This window comes from Dipodomys spectabilis, unplaced genomic scaffold, assembly GCF_019054845.1.
Source record: "Dipodomys spectabilis isolate Male_0828 unplaced genomic scaffold, ASM1905484v1 ptg000069l, whole genome shotgun sequence".
Lineage (NCBI taxonomy): Eukaryota > Metazoa > Chordata > Mammalia > Rodentia > Heteromyidae > Dipodomys > Dipodomys spectabilis.
This window is the reverse complement of record NW_024870746.1, coordinates 21,325,552-21,343,378: the sequence shown is the minus strand read 5'-3', so window position 1 is coordinate 21,343,378 and position 17,827 is coordinate 21,325,552. Positions and strand designations below refer to the sequence as shown.

The 17,827-nt window shown below is 43.8% G+C and overlaps 1 non-coding gene across 1 annotated transcript; it reads right to left on the bottom strand.

Moving 5' to 3' along the window:
• Positions 1 to 2,718: 2,718 nt before the first annotated feature.
• On the bottom strand, positions 2,719 to 2,825 carry LOC122109761. The gene has a single exon (XR_006147737.1). It is a non-coding gene; the product is annotated as a U6 spliceosomal RNA (small nuclear RNA).
• Between the last annotated feature and the right edge of the window lie 15,002 nt (positions 2,826 to 17,827).

Sequence of the window (17,827 nt, the reverse complement as noted above, 5' to 3'; positions counted from 1 at the left end):
CCAACCCCCACGCTTTTATGTCTCCCGTCCTCACTGCGAAGCGCGCCTCGCCACAAACACAACACAGAAAACGGTTTAATCAAAATTCCCTTGCAATAACCAACAACAGCAAAATAATAATAATTCTATCACCCCACTTTCTACATTCACAATCTTCTATTGAAGCGAAAGGCAAATATCATTGCGTCTACCCCGAATAGACAAATACATACAACCACTGGTAATTTAATATTTTGTGCTAATGGTATACACTGTAGATACAACTCGAGAGGAGTAAATTACAATCCTATCAATAATACATCTCATCCGGGCTCTGGTTTCCCAGTACACAAGAAAATGTGTGTTGGCAAAGGCTGTCCGAATATTAAAAGCCATGCATATAATGAGGTGGTAGATTCAGAAGCTAGCAACTCCCACAGCACTGTGTTCTGGCCTTTGTGCTCAAGTTCTTTTATGGGAGAAATAGCCTGTGTTGCTGTTTCTAAAGCTGGTGCTAAATGAAGACATCCCCCCATGTTTTCAGCAAATTTCTGGGTAAAGACACCAGTGTACAGATTGCACGGAGCCCTGCATTCATTTGGATAGTCTAGAACCTTCTGAGGTGACCTGTGATGTTGGACAAGGGACTCCAAAAGACCTTCCAAAAGAAAGGAAGAAGGAAAGAAGGAAGAATGGAGAGATGAGAGGGAAGAGGGAGGGAGAGAGGGGAAAAAGAAAGAAGGGAGGGAGAGAAGAAAGGAGGGAGGGAGGGAGGGAGGGAGGGAAGAAGGAAGGAAGGAAGGAAGGAAGGAAGGAGAGATGAGAGGGAAGAGGGAGGGAGAGAGGGGGGAAAGAAAGAAGGGAGGGAGAGAAGAAAGAAAAGGAGGGAGGGAGGGAGGGAGGGAGGGAGGAAAGGAGGGAGGGCAGCATTTCCTAAGAGCTTGCCACTTTGCAAAGGATGAGAGATTGCTTTGGAAATGTTGGAATTTGTCAGAGCATCCAAATCCCCTTGCTTTGGTTCCAGGAGTCTTGTTTGAGAATGGGAGGAAGTACTTCTGCCATGGTAATGTCAATGACACGGACAAATTAGGCTAATGCTTGTAGGAGGGTTCTATAGTGCCACCATCACACACTCTTCTTTGACTCCCCATTCAGGGGATGTTGAAGGCAGGAGGGGCCAGTACTTCCTGCCTCTTTTGTAAGCAGGCTCTGGAAGAAGGAGCGCTCAGAGCGGGAAGGCAGGTGGCTGAGGCCAGGAGCTCTCAGGTGAATGGAAGGAGATGCAGACAGAAGCCAGAGCCTCAAGCTCAGAGATGAAAAGGCCTGGCCAGACACCAGTTCTTCAGAAGAAATAGAAACATCCTAAATTGCAGAGACCGGACGGGACTTTCTAGAGAGAGACACCTAGGCATCAAAGAAGAACAAGGTGAAAAATTCCTTTTGTCTGGAGAAAAGAAGCAGCATCTGGAAGTCTTGTCACAGTCTCCTCCTTTCTCCCTCCCAGCATCCCTCCACTTCCAAAGGCCATTTTTCATCACTGCCTGTCAGATACCAGGGAAGGGTGGGCCACCTGGTGGCAGTGATGGGAATGACACCTACACTTGACCAACCCGAGGAGACTGTATAAGCAAAGAGATTTAGAACTAAGAAGGCTGACCTTTCTCTAGAAGAGGTGATGTTGGAGAAGGCTTTTGGAAAGACACTCAAATATATTTTGTGGGTTTTTTTGGTTTTTTTGTCAGTCATGGGGCTTGAACTCTGGGCCTGGGAGCTTTCTCTCAGCTCTACCACTATAGCCACCACGCCACTTCTGGTTTTCTGAGTGGTTTATTGGAGATAAGAGTCTCACGGACTTTTCTGCCCAGGCTGGCTTTGGACCTCAATCCTCAGATCTCAGCCTCCTGAGTAGCTAGTATGACAGACGTGAGCCACCGGCACCTGACTTGAAATATATTTTGACTGTGTTCAACTATATTTAAGAAGAAACTGGTAGCAAAACATAAATATTGCAAATCCATAGATTAAACAAAACACACGGCAACTTGCAACACAGCTCCCTTATTATTGAAACTTTACTGAGAATCACACTGGGGTTAGACCTCATCTCAAAGAGCTCTCCAAGCTACACAGCCCGAAGTCCCTGCAAAGATAATACATTAGTGAGAAACTCGCCCAATGTCAAGGAACATCAGCTGTTTGAGGCTCACACTGATTTCATTGTTTTGTAACCCAAAGTTTCTTTCTTTTTATTGTGAAAATACTGTACAGAGGGGTTACAATTACATGGGCAAGATAGTACATTTCTTATCAAGCATTGTAGCCTCCTCCTTTGTTTACCCTTCCCATCCCTTCCCATCCTCTCCCCCCCCCCCCAAGTTGTAAAGATCTTTTTTGACATGACAACTTGTACTTCTCATTGTTGCAACAGGTCCACCTGTATCCTTATTTAATCGACTTGTTTTTCCCCTTCCCCTCCACAAATTATACCGACATCAAATACAGTGAAAGCATGGGTTATACTGTGGGGGAGGGACATACAAAGCAACAAAGAAATAATCTTATAATTACATTAGAAACAAATGCATGAAAGAAAAAAAGCATTTAAAATACATATCTTAGGGTTCATTTTCCTAACATCACCTTATCTGGCCTTTTCTGCTTGACTCATACATATACTAGATATTGCAAATAAGGGAAATCATGGGACCTATGCTTCTTTGGGCTTGGCTTACTTCACTTAAAAATATGGAACGCTTCACGAATTTGCGTGTCATCCTTGCACAGGGGCCATGCTAATCTTCTCTGTATAGTTCTAATTTTAGTATATGTGCTGCCGAAGCGAACACTGTAACCCAAAGTTTCTGAGTTAGCAAATGAACAGCTAACAGGTGTCATAACCAGCCATGTTCTACTCACCTGTGGCAAGGTTACCCTCAGCCCAGGAATCTCAGCCCACATTTCCTTGCCTACCCTCTTCACATTTCATCACTCTTTGAAAGATGGTATGTAAACCAAATTCCAATCTCCCACTTGAATAGCATTTCTTTGTGAACTCCTGCACCTATCTATATTATTAAATCTACTTTTCCTGCCCGTCTGCCTTTTTTTCCCCACTTTGATTTGTGGGCCCCATTCACCGAGTATAAGAGAGTAGATTAAAAGTGCTTGGCTTTGTTGTCCCTACACCACAGCAGGGCCAAAGAGCTGGGACAAGACTATGAGGTCATAGCCACAAGACTCCAACACACAAAGAAACCAGGCTTCCACAAAGGGGTTATCTCAAACCAAACAGTCTGACAGGCATCTGTGGATTGGGAACTCAAGGGCAGGCTCACCCATGCATCCAAATCACGATTGGAAGGATAGATATAAAAAAGGGAAGACACATTGTGATCAAAAGCAGAGAAAGATGGTTGGTTCAACAGATTAAGGCTACCCAAGGTGAGGGGTTCAGAAAGATGCATTTCCCAGAATCAAGGAAAGCAATGAGGCAGAGCAATAGAGGGAGGTTGGTGGATCAAAAAGGCATCTGTGAGCAGAAACAAGCAGTAGGAAGCTTAGAACCAATGTCCCAGAGTTCTTTATGCCCCTCCCCGCCCCTGCAGTTCATGCCTACCAGGGGATGGACAATGGGCCATTCAAAGCCTGCAGATAAGGGGAGAGAAGTAACTGAATCCTGATGGGTGGAATAAGACTCACAGGGCAGCGGCTGATTCTGACACAGCACTATTAATAGTGTATTTCTGACCCACATTCTTTTTTTGTCAAAGGATACTTCCCAAACTGAGCCTTTATTGAGAAGACCCACACCAGTCCTGACATGCGCAGGGCAAGAGGGCCACACACAAAATAAGAGGTTAGAGATTACCTGATTTCTGCCCATCCCTCTGTGTCTTGGAGCAAAGCACCCTGTTTTATATTCACATTCTGTGTTCCGGATAAACTGTCAGGTCCCGCTGCCAGATTTTTATGGATAATTAGAAGGTTGCATGAAGCAGATGTTAGGAAACTATCTGTGACTAGTCCTTAATGGTGGATGACAAGAACTCAGCACCATTTCTTAATTACATGAGACACAGTGAAAGGTGTAAAAAAAATATAGAAGGAGAGCTTGTCAAAGCCTGACAAGGTATCAAACAGTTAATCGCCCACATTGAACCTGAACATTTTCTTACTGTGTAATTCAGATTCCCAAGCCCACCTCCCTTTAAGCTGAATAATTTTATAAGTCTTGTGTTCTCTTGTGTTGCTTGATTCAAATTTTAATAATTGAATCCTGAATAGGTGGGTTTTTTCTCCCCTGACTTAAAGCGCACGCGCGCGCACACACACACACACACACACACACACACACACACACACACACACACACACACACACACACACACACACACACACACACACACACACCTCCACACAAGAAAATTTAGAGCTCATTAAATACAGATTTGGTTCTTCTCGGTCAAACCCTATTCAATCATAAAGAAAGAAGATATTGCACCTTGGAAAACTGGGTTCTCGTTCCACAAAAATGATGAATATGGCCAGTTGTAGCTGATGTTTTTGCCCTGTGTCAGACAATATACTAGCACTTTACTAAGGTGTTACCCATAGTATCACTAACAAGCGGGTGGCAGACCGGTTGCTGGTGGCTCACACCTGTAATCCTAGCTACTCAGGAAGCTGAGATCGGAGAATCACAGTGGAATGCCAGCCCAGGCATGAAAGTCTATGAGACTCTTATCTCCAATTTACTACTCAAAAACCAGAAGTGGCACTGTGGCTCTAAGTGGTAGAGTACTAGCCTTGAGAGAAAGAACCCAGGGACAGTGCTCGGGCCCTGAGTTCAAGTCCCAGAACCAATAGAAAAAAATGTTTTAAACTAGGTGGCATTTCAATTAATTTCATCTTATAGGAGAAGCTAGTTAGAATAATAATGATAATAGCAAGTGTATATTAATACTGCTAATAGTTTTAGAGTACTTTAACTATGCCTACACATTGTACCTACATATCATCACAGCAGTGCTACATACAGTAGGACTGTTGCCCTCATAGTTGTTTCCACTTAACAAATGAACAAGAAACCAAGGTGCCAAGGGATTAAAGAACTCACCCCAGTGATTTTAAGTAGGCAAACCAGAAAGCCAAAGCTTGTCTGTCTCATTATAAATAGTGTGTGTTTAACTTCTGGGCGATGTGTGGATGTCATATCTGTATGAATGACAGTGATGGAGTGAACCGTGTTCCTCCTAGGTTCACATACTGAGATCCTCGAGTACAAGTGTGTGCACACACACACACACACACACACACAGACACACACACAGAATAGGACTCCACCTAGAGATGCAGCCTTTAAAGCTGTAACAATAGTTTAATGAGGTCACATGGGTGAGTCCTACTGTACCCATGCTTGGTGTCATTATTGAAACCAGGACTCAGACACAGAGAAAAGACCACGTGAAGACAGAGACGACAGCCACCTAAGGACAGCTAACAACACTTGCTCTTGGACCGCCAGACTCCACAACTGTGAGAAAAGAAGTCTGGATGTCTCAGTTCTCTGAGTGGGAAGAGGGCTAAGGCCCTGCCCAGGCGCAGCACCCCGGCCTGGCCAGCTGTTCCTTACATTCTCCATTCCACGCTGCCCACGGCCACATGAGTTAATGATATTCCTCATGCTCACCCCTCTTCTATCCTTCAGCTCTAGAGCAGAGAGAAGCTGTAGGATGAACAGATAGCCAACTATGCAATAGTCATTGCTAGACTTATTTATACCTATATTATAAACTTATTTATTTATATATAATGATATATAAATTCTGTTCACCACTATACGAATTGCTGCACATGGTGTTGGGTGCTGAGATATAATGTTAGAGACCTAAACCCAGCACTCCTTGAGTTTAGAGCACAAAAAGGAAAGAGGAAGCAAATAATTACGCTACTAAGTCAACTTGGAATTTGATTTAAAAAGAGAGAGAGAAAGAGATGTGGGAAATAGAGAAAGAGTTCCCTGGACTGTAGACCAGATTGGTAAACCAATCAAAGATAAAGTTAAAAAATGCAAATACTCCAGGAAAAGAGAGAATATTGCCTAAAAGTTACACCATACGAGGAATTACCCCTCAAAAACTTCCTTTCCCTAGAGCTAAGTTGTATGTAGAGAATGAGACAGCAGTGGTTATGGCTGTTGAGCACGAGAAAAACTATAGAAAATAAATGGTCTGCTGAGGGCATAGGTCAGGTGGCAAAGCACTTGCCTAGCAAGCTTTAAGATCCTGAGTTCAAACCCCAGTCATGAAAGAGAGGGAGAAAGAGGAGAAGGAGATGAAGCAGAAGAGATGTAGAGCTGAAGAGAAAAGGGAGAGGGAAGGGGAGAGAGACAGAGATGGCGACAGATAGAGAAAAAGAAAGAGAGAGAGAGAGAGAGAGCAACAGAAACAGAGAAACAGAGAGAGAGACAGAGACACAGAGACAGAGATGTATCATAACAGCTCACAACAGCACAAGACTGTGCAGGAAGATTGAAATAAAATCATTTTTGGCAGTACTAGAGTTTGAAGAAATATTAATTGTTAAATGAAAAAGTTCCTCCTCTGTGAAATCCGGATAAATAGGATAAACAGGTACACACCCAAGAATGATTAGACAATGATGACAGCTCTTCTCAGACTACCTGTTTTTGTTTTCCCAGCAGTAAAACAAAATCTGTTTCATTCTGCAATATAGAATTATTAGGTATTAGGACTGGACAAAAAAATAAACGGCATGATCCTATCCCTGCTACCCAAGAGTTCTCCACAAAGGAAGAAATTGAGACTCATTAATGGTCTCCGCCTTGCAACTCAACAAACACAGGGACAGGGGATTTAGGAAAGCAGTAAAAGGGAGCTTGAGAGCCACAGGTAAAGACGGATCAGGACCAGGAAAGATTATGGAGAGAAGCTTTCTGGGTGAAGGAATGTTGGACAAAGCCTGAACACACAGGACGAGATGCACAACAGATTCTAAGATGGAAGAAGAGTATTTCCACACTAGCTGCTATAGGCAGCAAGGAATGTCGATGGGTGGGGGAAGGGCTGTCCCAATTATGGTAACAGCAGTGGGATTTGCCAACTAGGTACTGGAATAGAGTTTCCCAGCACTGACTTTGAGACATAGAAGTCGTTAAGGATTGCTTATGAGAGCGATACCTGCCAGAGAGGGGGGGGGGGGGGGGAGGGAGAGGGAGAGAGGGAGAACACAAAACTGATTTGGGCAGAAGGTGAAATTGAAATACAATTGAGGCATAATGAAAGCCTCAGCCTTCCCACTGAATGTTCTGGAAGTCAGAAGATCCTTCAGAGTTATGATGAGTTGGAGCCCCATCGTACATGGGCTGTCCCACGCATGGAAGAAGGCATCGCATTGGCTGAGGCAATGTTCTCAGTGAGAAACAATTCCCCCCTCCCAACAGCAGACAGCTCAGCCGCCCACTGGGAAAGGGATCCTTCATCAAAAGAACATCTGGACAGCCCACCATAGCATCCACTCCCATCCACTACCTGGACTGCTTGAATCTGCTTCCTCCAGGGTTCCAGTGGAGACAGAGAAGACTCAGAAGAAGAGCGTTCGTGGGATGACATCACCCCAGCGACAAATGGTGACTCCTCTCCTTCCAGCTGATCTGTGGCCACAAAGAGGCTGAAGTAGCAAAGTAGTGATGGTTTCTAACTCAGTGGGAATTTTACTGTGTCTCTTGGCAGTGGTACTACCCTTTTTGGAAACTAAGTCTTCTGTATACACATACACAAAATCCAGAGTTATGGGCATGAGAAACATGTGTCCCCACCAAGTGATTCACTTGGAGCAAAGCTCTTGTGTCTTACCCATTATTCCCAGACTTACAGTCTACTACTGGCAGGTGTATCACATTGAATCAGTATTTATTTTTGTCAGTTATGAGTCTTGAACTCTGGCCCTGGCACTGTCCCTGAGCTCTTCAGCTCAAGGGAAGCACTCTACCACTTGAGTCACAGCACCAGTTTTCTAGCAGTTAATTGTAGATAAGAGTCTCACGGACTTTCCTGCCCCAGGCTGGCTTTGAACTGTGATCCTCAGATCTCAGCCTCCTGAGTAGCTAGGATGACAGGCGTGAGCCACCAGCACCCAATGACATTTTTATTTTATTTTACTCCCTGCGCCATACCATTTCCTCTCTTGAGAGAGGCTGCTGCTGTACTTTTATCTAGTTCATTTCACTCTAACAGGTCAGTGGCTTCTAGCCGGTGTTATCTGGACATAACCAGTAGACCCCTTGGTGAGGGGCTCCCTAGCTCACCTCTTTCGCTGTGAGTTATGTTCCTTGGACGGATGCCACGTTCTATAGGGTACTGTGCCAGTGGATTAGATACTCTTCAAGCTCCCGACAGTGATGCTGGCTGCAGTCCTGCTGGCAGGAAAGGCAAACCTGTAGCCAGAATGGGAGTCTGTTCCTGTTTAACGCGCCTCTTTCTCCAACATGGAAGCTCTCCAATACAGTCCACTTTCCAGCAAGTGGCCAGTTGGTCTCCTTGAGGATTGACGTTGAATTGTGTGCCGATATTCCCTGTGGCTAGCAGATTGGTCATTTGACAGTGCTAGGAGACAAATCAGCCTGTGTGGTGCGCACTGCCAGCGGGGGTAGCATTCATTGCACCAACAATGTCAGATCCTGAACAAGTCTTTCTCTGTACCTGCTTCCTTAATGTCTATTCCACGAGAGACTAAGAGGATAGCTACGTTATAAGGATTCCTCACGATGGGCCCGTTCCTTAACGTCTATCCTCATAGACTCTAACCTATACACACAAAGGAAATAACTAGGCAGAATCCTGAGCTTTTCCCACTACGACGCGTTTCTCTCATCATTAAGTTTCAAGCTCACTGCAGAGTGAAGCTACAGTTCAGCTATCAAAGACACCAACCTACTCACTCAGCCCTGAACCACAATTGGATTTTTGCTTCTTTCATGAGCGAGCCCGTGTGGAACCCGTGTGTGAGCTGAGCAAAGGGCTGCGATACAACCCTGGCAGAGGTCATGCGGGCTAGATGCCTTGATTATACAGAGTACACCCTCTGGTGCTGCTTGCTCCTGATTCTAGATGCATCCTGTCTTTCCTAGGAAAGGCAGGCCTGCCTGACCCCATGACCTAGGGAACTGGATCAAACCAAACTCCTGATGGGCAATTCTGGGTGACTATTTACGCACCATCCTCACAGAGGAGCAATCATATACCATGAGCTGTACATCATTCTCAGCTGTAGATGGTATGGCCTTGTCCCAAACCTCAGATGTCTATGTTGTGACTTTCTAAAAGCTTTCCAGCATGTTTTTTTTTTTTTTTTTCCCATCATTGGCACCTGGAATACCATTAAGCCAGCTGAGCATATGGTCCAAGCAACAGGTAGTTTTATAATGCAGCCTGGATCACTCTAAAGCCCTGTCCTATGTTCAGCTCCATTCAAACTCATAGTCTTTGATGTCACCTGACATAAAATGGAATTCTGCCTCCAGAATCTGTACAGGCGCTTTTCTTCTTCATGGCAGGAAATGCAAGGTAATAAAATTTCCCTTTACTTTAGAAAAGCTACCCAGCATGCTTTAATCCCTCAAAGCTCACCAAAGGCTCTACACCTTTACTATATTTGAGAATTTCCCTTCACCAGTGGGACAAATGGGGGTGTGCTCCCTGTGGACAAAGACTGGTAGACTGAATACCATGTATACTTACAATGGTGTTTAAGGTCCTTTCTTCTGGGAACCCAGCCTCTCCTTTAGTCAGTGGATTCTAGTCCTGAAAACTAGCTCAAATGTCAAAACTGACCATGGAATCATGATGTTTTCTTTGAGTAACTGGCATCCGCTTTCTGACAATCCTCAATAATCTTATTGCATACTTTATGTACTATCCTTATTGGCTGCCCATTTACATTGTGCTTCAGGATGCTGTGTGTTCTGTTGACATCTCCATAACTCTTGGAAGGCCAAGGGCCTTTGGATTCCACCCTGACTTTGTTGCTATGTATGAGAATTGCACACAGTTGTCATTTAAGTGCTATCATCTACCCACTGGTGTTACCAGGCTTTATCCCTACTGCTGCTAGTGATCCATCTCCATCTCCAGCAGCAGCATCTTCTGTCAGTCCTGGCCTACAAAAGAGAACTGATGCTGACCTTCTCAGAGCCTCTGTTAACAGTGCACTCCTTATTTCCACTAGAACATTCTATGGAAGATAGCCATTGGTACGTTTGCTATTATTTTATTTTATACCCATTTTATCATGCTCACTTCTCTGAGCCTGCTAATTATTTCTTCCCTATCCACATGCAGTTATAGCATTTCAACCTGGTTTAGTGCCCTGTTCTCTCAAAGAAATTCCCTCTCCCAACTTCCTTAATTATTCTCATTTATTTATTATATACTCAATATGTGCCAGGCACTGTGCTGGGTATTGGAGGCAGAAGGAAGGAAGGAAGGAAGGAAGGAATGAAGGAGGAGGGAGGGAGGGAAGGAGGGAGGGAGGGAAAGAGGGAGGGAGGGAAGGAGGGAGGGAGGAGGGAGGAGGGAGGGAGGGAAGGAGGGAGAAGGGAGGGAGGGAGGGGGAGAAGAACCAGCATGAGAGAAGAAAAGAAGGAAGGAGAGAGTAAGGGAGAAGGAAAGAGGATTCCTTTCTTCCTGCCGAGGGCTTACATTTTAGTCGAAAATGTGGGTATGTAATCATCATGAACTCAATGAAAGTGGAAGTGGGGGGGGGTCTTAGGTGTTTTATATTTCTGGGTGCCTGCTACACACAGCATGTGTAAAGATTAAATGTGCCCATTTCCTGGCACTTATTTGTTGGGCTTTGACTTTTTCTTTCTAAAGAATTACATTATTTGAGCTGTCCCTAGAGTCTACCACATTTCAGTTAAAATATTTGTAACCACTTGCACACCACCCAATGTGTTTACTTAAAGATTTAAATGCAAATTCTACCTATTGAAAATAAGGGAAACCATACAACCTCTGTTTCTCCGGGTCTGACTTACTTCACTTAAGGGGTGGGGTCAATGGGGAGAAGGGAATCCAGTCAAGAGTGGGAAGGGAATCCAGTCAAGAATTCATGGCATATGATCATACGCACCTAGCTAATTCATCTATTGTGATCCTCTGCTAGGAATATCATAGACATATTCTAGTTATTACAAATAAGGGAAACCATGCAGCCTGGGTTTCTTTGGGTCTGGCTTGCTTCGCTTAATATAATTTTTTCCAAGTATTTCCAAGGGGGGTGGGGAGCTGTGGGGGACAAGAGAAAAGGAGGAAGGGGTAACACTGTTCAAAAGGAAATGGACTCATAACCTTACTTATGTAACTGTAACCCCAGTGTACATCACCTTTACAACAAAACAATTCATGGTATATGCTACAAAATTAAGAAAAGGAAGTGGGGGTGAGAATGTTGGAAGGGGTGATACTGATCTGAGACAAGCAGAAAAGGTCAGATGAGTTGATGTTAGGTGAAATGAACCCCAAGATAAGTATTCAAATGTTTTTTTTCTTTCATGCGATGGTTTCTAACATATTTTTAAGATGATTTCTTTGTTGCTTTGTATGTCCCTCCCCCACGGTATCACCCCTGCTTTCATTGTATTTGAGGTTGATATAATTTGTGGAGGGGAAGGGAAAAACAAATCATTTAAATAGGGATACAGGTGGACCCATTGCAACAATGAGATGTACAAGTCGTTATGTCGAAAAACGAACTTTACAACTTTGGCCCGGGGGTGGGGAGGGGGGGAAGATGGGAAGGGATGGGAAGGGGAAACAAAGGAGGAGGCAACAATGCTTGATAAGAAATGTACTCATTATCTTGCCATGTAATTGTAACCCCACTATACGGTATTTTTACCATAAAAATATTTAAAAATTTAAATTTAAAAATAACAAAAAAGATGCATTGTATTCGTAGATTTTGTTAAATGGCAACTCCTTTGTACAAGTGTTTAAGGATAATTTTAAAGAATTAAAAAGAATGTAGGATGGAGTGAAGGAATGCAAATCATAACTAGTCTACTGAAAAAAAAACAAACAAACCCACAGTACCTGTGCTCACGGAACCCTGCCCTACAGATGCAGCTCTCTGCATTTTCTGGCTTTCCACTGGATCGCTTCTTCCAAGACCTCTGGTCTCACAAGGACTTTGTGTCCCTATTTCTCACAATATGTCCCTAGACACCTCTGTCATGGCATCTAAAGGTTGATCGTGTAAGTCTCCAAGTTTTCTTTTCTTTTCTTTTCTTTTACTTTTGCAAATAGTATTCCCTTTTCCTAGCTTGAAGGTAGTAATCATGTTTTATTTTTTTCCTTTCTTAAGTTCCCAGCATTATCTGCTCACATCATTGTCAGCTTTGCCAGAGAGAAAAGCTGAAAACCACTCAGAGCAAATGGTCACTGATAGGTCAGAAACCCTGAAAAGCTGTAATCAGAGGCTAGTACAGTGCAGGTCCGTGATGTCCACTGGTTAGGCAGAAGGGAGTCACCTCCAAGATGAATAAGGATTACTCCCATCATGCCTCACTCTACTCCCCCCACTCCCTGCATCTAGCACCTGGCTTCTTCTTAATTTACCTGTGACATGTTGCCACACTTCATTGCATTTGACAATTAGTAACATTTCAACACCTCCTTTAATGGAACAATTAAGAGAATGCTTGTCTCCGTAGCAAGAAAATATATGAGCTGATTTTTCAAGGGAAAAGAGAGTAAAGAAAAGAAAAAAAAAGACTAAACATAAACCCCCAGTGGTAATTCCGTTATAGACAGCTTGGAGGTAAGCCCTTTCTTTCCCTTTTGCGTTTTGCAAGAATTATGTGCAAGCACGCCTTTCCCTGTTCATCTGTTTGTTGCTTGGTTTCCCTGAATGAGCATTTCTCTACCAGACAGCTCGGGGCTGTCTGCACAGCCACGTGGTATTAATTACAAGGAAGAATGGATGCTAAGCAGTTGCTCTTACTCATTTCTCACGCATGTTGTTGCGTTGATTGCTTGGGAAAGCAAATGCCCCAAAGGCGGTTCTTCTTGCAATCAATGTGAGCCCTGGGGAAAGCTGAGACAGAATCTTTGAGACTTTTTTTCCCCCAGCTTCCAAGTTCCCTCCACATAAACACCCATAGGATGTATAGACAACTTTGTCTTTCGATGCCCTCCCCCCCCCCAAAAAAAAAAACTCTCAAATAACTGCTATTTTTTATTATCTTCTATTAGCAACCAAGAAAAATTAGGCTGTTCTGTTATTACAAAACTTACCTTATGGCAACAGCTTAATAGTCTTTAGCCTCACGTATAAGTCAATATTGTCATTGTAAATAAGACAGCAATGAGGGCACGGGGTTTGAAATCTCATGAAGGGCACAGGAGAAAGTAGGTCATTTGGAAGGGGTGATACATCCCGTTTTCCAACGCCATCATTTCTCACAAAGAAATGGGTCAATGATTGTGTCAGAAAAAACTATCAAAACTATGGCCTTCTGGCTGAGGATTCTGTAGTTGTGCAATGCCCACTACATTCAGGGCAGGTTCCATGACCCCTACAGTCTAGGACCAATCGCCTTCAAACCCTCACTGTGGCCCTACAGTCTAGGACCAATCGCCTTCAAACCCTCACTGTGGCACTGGATCTAGATAAAAGGGACAACTGCCCCTCTTTTCTGAAATCACTACCGGCTTCCCTGCCCTTCCTCCGGCCTTCAGGGCTTGTCCCAAACCCTTACGCTCTTCAAAATGCAGGCTCTGCCTTCCTTCCCCATGAATCTCCTTTCTGAGTCTCTTTCCATCACGCTCTCTGATCCCTTCCTCCCTTGTATCACTCCTGATTTTCCAAGCAGTTGACTCCTTTCCTTCTGCCTGAGTAGATTAATCTCGGAGGCCAGTTCCCAGAGTCATTCTTCTTAAGTAATCCATACTCTAAAGTACAAGACATTAAAGCACACCACCTGTGAACTTGTCTTAATAGTACTAACTACAACCGTCGAGTATCTTACACATATTTGTCAAATTAAATTGTATTGAATGTTCTGATACTGAGTTTGACTTTTAAACGTACAATGTTTTGGAGGGGTTTTTTTATTATTGATAATCGCCTTCCATTGTTCCTGGTGTCACCTCACCCAGTTAGAGGCTGGGAAGGGCTGCTCGTCCAGCTTCAGTTCTAACATCCTTCAAACCCATCACCCATGCCACAGTGTCTGGGCATTTGTCACCTCAGCCCTGTGTCAGGGTCTCCCCAAGGGAGAGATACAATCAGAAGCACAATAATGACTTTCTGTGAGCTGGAATGAATGATCTCATCTTCCAGGTCACCAGGGCAGCTATTTTTCAAAATCTACCACAGATTTATCACAATCCTATGTCTTCCTTTCTACCCTGACACTTTTCCCTCTTTCCTTATCCCACACAGATCCCAAAGGCTCTTACTGAAATGCAAGTCTAAACAGAACTCTGCTGACTCAGGAGTCGAGGGGGCTGCTGGTCCCAAGAAGATGAGTTAGTTTCCCACTGCATTGAACAACCTCAGAGATCTCAAATTCCCATCGTGCACGTGCGCACACACATACACATATACATGTGCGTGCACACACTCAAAGGCTGACTGCACACAGTAATGCCACATCTTGCTAATTGTATTACCCTTGCTGGTTATTATTAAGGTCTTGCTTTCAGGACATAGAGAAAACCAAGCGCATAATGATCAAGGAGACAAATGGAGCATATCACTGCAGGGACTGTGCAACGGTAATGAGTTACATAAATCAAAAGTTCAGAAATTTACCTATCAGATGGAGCAGTGAATAGGGATTTTCAGTTATTGCGATTGTTTGGTGATAGATTTTTTTTTAATAACTCTTGTTCGTAGATGGACCGCAGCTCGAGATTTGGCCCCATTTCCCAATCCTAGGCAGCAGGGTGCTGTGCAAAGAATGGTGGAGCATGTCAAGAGACACTGAAGCTGATTTTAGCTCTGCCATTCCGGAGAAGGAAGCCAGCTTCCTTCTCTGGGCTTCCCATGGTTCTATAAAACCGAGGGTCCCTTTCTGAAATCTTATATTACCCATACCCTGTAGGCAGAATGAAACAGGACTCATCTTGCCTTTCTGCTTTGCAAAGGAAACTGAGCTTCAGGCATGATGAGTGCCCACAAGCCTCCTGCCTCCTCTTCAGTGAATCGAGAAACATCAGTGTTTCCCACTCTGTACCCTCTGCTTTACTCCCAAACCCTAAGGTAAATTGAGACATGGTTTTAAAAATTGCCCTCTACATATTTTTATATTCAGTTAAATGGTTTGTCTACACATGCAAAATGTAGCACTCAGGAATCCTGGTTTGTCCCTAGATCCAGTGATAACCATCACTTGAGACATTTGAGGCAAGGAAGGTTGAAGGGGGCGAGAGGGAGGATGTTGAAGAAATCAAAAGATCATCGTTAGGCCGGTGCTACTGGCTCCTGCCTTGCAGGAACCAAGCTACTCAGGAAGCTGAGATCCACTTCACAGTTTGAAGCCAGACCAGGCAGGAAAGTTGTGAGATTCCAACTAACCAGTAAAAAGCCTGAAGTGGAATTGTGGCTCATGGGGTAGAATACCAGCATTGAGCTAAAAAGCTAAGGGACAGCACACAGATCCTGAGTTCAAGCCCCAGTGTACACACACACACGTACACACACACACACGCACGCACGCACACACACGCACACACACACACACACACGCACACACACATGCACACACGCGCGCGCGCCTTTCATCCCTTCCCCAGACCACTGGTATCTTCCTTCTTCTTCCCTCTCCCAGTAAGGCTCCCTGGACTTCATCCACAGGGAGAAAATAATAATAATAATCTCTATGTAGAAAAAGACTCACAAGCATGAAGCCAGTTGATGTGCCGGCTCCCTTAGAAATGAACAGATAAATAAACAAATGGGAGCTGGGAAGGAGGAGATGGTTTATGAATAAAACAATGTTGTATTAAGTTGCTATTAAATTTCAATTGAACAGTGCTTGGGATATATAGGCACAGACATATTCCTGAAACTAATTGGTTTTCCACATCTGCCTTGCTTCCTAATTGGACTAATTACTGCACTGTAGGATCATGTTCGTCGTACTACAGAAAGCAAGAAACCTTGATTTACAGCAAGAGGAGCAGCAATTAGAGGGAATTAATTCATAAAGCAACATCTAAATAAATCATATTATGAGAAGACAGCGATGTAATTATTGTGACTGGTGTGTCCCTGGTGGGGGGAAACCATCAAACTTAAACCTCAAACTGAGCTGGTGAATGCTTACCGGATCAATGTGCCATCTCCTTCCACATCAAGCAAGCCCTCCCCATTCTTTAAGGCCTAATTGAGGCGCCATGTCAAAAACAATATGGACCAACACTTCTTTCTCTCTAGCAGTGGAGGAAAACACACACACACACACACACACACACACACACACACACACACACATCGTATTTGTACTTTGTCAGAATTAAATATGAGCTCAGCACAACATGGGCAATGTGTTATGGCTGCAGTTTCAAAATCGGAGCCTTTGCAAACTTAAGTGTCATGATGAATCTTCGCCTGACATCCGGTGGCATTTTGGGAGTTGTAGTTAAGAGAGCTTATTACTAAGAATAGTGTGTTAAACTCTAGTGTTTCAATAACTCATCTCTCCTTGCTCTGCAGTTAACAGGGTAAGATCCTAAGACTCTGAGAGCCCCTCAATCAATATTCACGGTGATCTTTCCTCTTTATCTAAAAAAAAAAAAAGAGAGTGTTGTTTTGTTCTGTCTTGGTTTTTTTTTTTTTTTTGGCTTGTCCAGTCACTTAAATTACACCTAAAGCTGGGTGCTAGTGGCTTACACTTGTAGTCCTAGCCACTCAGGAGGCTGAGAGCTGAGGATTGAAGGTCAAAGCCAGTCCAGGTATTAAAAACCTCTAACACATTGTCCATAAAATGTAGGGGTTGAACTGGGTTGTTCTAAATGGTCTCTTCTAATGTAGGAGTTGGACTGGATTGTTTTAAATGGTCTCTTCTAACACTGACATTCCAGACGTTTATAAATCGGAATGTATATGTTAATATGTGTTGATAAACTCACAATGAGGAATTAAAGATATGACTTTCCTCCTGGAGGTTTTCCTAACAGGTGTGATGTCTCAACTTTCCCTCAGGGTGATTCTGGACCAAGATGTCCCTGAAGGAGGTTTTGTATTTTTTTTTCTACCTGTATAAAATGGTCATGTTTTCACATAACACTAGAGGCACCAGAAGGTTCTATTTGGGGTCAAAGATTGCTAAGGTTTTCATATCCAAGTTCTGACCATCCTAGGCCTGCCCTACAGCCCCATCCTCTGAGGCATATGGTATCTTGGGATAGCATCATAACCCGTTTGTGCCATGGATGCTCATTGACAACTCTTCCCCAATGAAGCTATGCTCTCCATTTCAGAGGCACTCTTGCAGTCCTGCTAGTCTGGAGCAAGCCAGTCCTGTGGTCCATCCCTCCACAAACACAACAGGTCAGTATTCCTAAAGGCATTAGTACCACTATAAGGCCTACTTTTGCTCACCTCTATCTTCCTTCCAGTAGATAGATGAGACCACTCAGGGGAAAGCATCGTAGGAAAAACCACAAAGTAACCACACACACACACACACACACACACACACACACACAGAAAAAGAGAGAGAGAGAGAGAGAGTGTGTGTGTACAAGGGGAAGGAGCTTCTCTCCAAAGGGAAACTTATTCTGTACATATTAAACCAAGAAGGCAAGTATTGAGTAGG